The following is a 1,470-nucleotide window of genomic DNA, read 5'->3' as shown; positions in this document are numbered from 1 at the left end:
GTAGCTACTATAACAATGCAGTAGCTACTACAACGGTGCAATAGCTGCTACAACTATATAGTAGCTGCTACAACTGTGAAGTAACTGCTACAACTATGAAGTAACTGCTACAACTATGCAATAGTTGCTACAACGGTGCAACAGCGGTTATAATGATATAGTAGCTACTACAACAGTGCAATAGCTGGTAGCTGCTACAACGTTATATCAACTACACTATCTTTAAAAATCAACACTATAGTGATTGTTACATGTAATCATAGGAGAGAGAAATGAGAATTTTATTTTAAGTTAAGAAGAAAGAGAAAAAATTGTTTATTTTAATTTAAGAGGAATAGAGAAAAGTTATTACATGCAGATGAGAGAGATTAAAAAATTAGATTTTGACTGCGTTAGATAAACCATGTTGGATTTCGCTCATAATCGCGTCTTACTATTTAATTAAGAATATGAACCATTTAATAACTAATTTTGGTGAAGCCCAAAATAAAATTACGTTAATGTCATTTTTTTTCTTTTCACAGCAAAAATAATTTTAAGATTTATTAGTAATTTTTTCTAATTATTTTTTATATAAAAATATGTATTTTCATGGTTCTCTTTAGTCCCATATCTTAGGATTAACAACATCGCGAGTAGAGAAACTTTTATAAATACATTGGCCGACGATGTTTGAAAGCATATATTTCTCGGTCTTTTTGTTAAGATCAAGTGTAGTATATGTTCTTATCAGTTTAATATCTAATATAAAAAATTAAATTAATTTTTTATGAGGGAGAGTCGGTTACATTAGCTTGCTACTAGAACGGCTCACCCTTATCAAATCTAATTTATAGGCTTGAGTACTAATTTATATATATATATATATATATATATTTTTATCGTACCGGCTACTTATCGATAAATCTGACTAGCCAGAATCTATGAATTTAGCTCAAATTAATTAAGTATTACTAATAAAAATTAATTAAGTATTACTTATAAAAATTAATTAAAAATTAATTAAGTATTATTTATGAAATTAAATATGAATATTATTTAAACATCTTTAATAATATTCTAATTTTTTTATAAAAAAAAATCATACCATTTAGTATTATCCTCTACCTATATATGGCTAATTATTTCACATGCAACACTTTTACTAACCACCGACACTAAAAGTTAAATATATATTTCTGATAATTCTCGAGTTGCATGTCCGTCTCGTAAGACCAATCACTCGCATGGACACCACTAAATCGGACATCGGTTTCATCTCGTTGCCATTGGCAACGGGCTGAGGGAGTGTCCACCATGCACATGCTTGTTCATTGATTGACCAAAAGATTCATGGCGACCATGTGTCTCCTGTAATAAATACACCACCAGCACCACAACCACATATGATGTCCCATTCCACCCCCACAGCCACCGTTTGATCCGGCTGCTAATGGCAGACCCCCATGCACCATGTTTTCTTTAACAAAT

The 1,470-nt window shown here is 30.8% G+C and overlaps 1 pseudogene; it reads left to right on the top strand.

The window, feature by feature from the left end:
• The first annotated feature begins 684 nt into the window (after positions 1 to 684).
• Positions 685 to 851, top strand: LOC122044503 (annotated as a pseudogene).
• The last annotated feature ends 619 nt before the right edge of the window (positions 852 to 1,470 follow it).

Source organism: Zingiber officinale, chromosome 2A (genome assembly GCF_018446385.1).
Source record: "Zingiber officinale cultivar Zhangliang chromosome 2A, Zo_v1.1, whole genome shotgun sequence".
Lineage (NCBI taxonomy): Eukaryota > Viridiplantae > Streptophyta > Magnoliopsida > Zingiberales > Zingiberaceae > Zingiber > Zingiber officinale.
The sequence above is the reverse complement of the archived record's forward strand: the minus strand, read 5'-3'. Positions and strand labels throughout refer to the sequence as shown.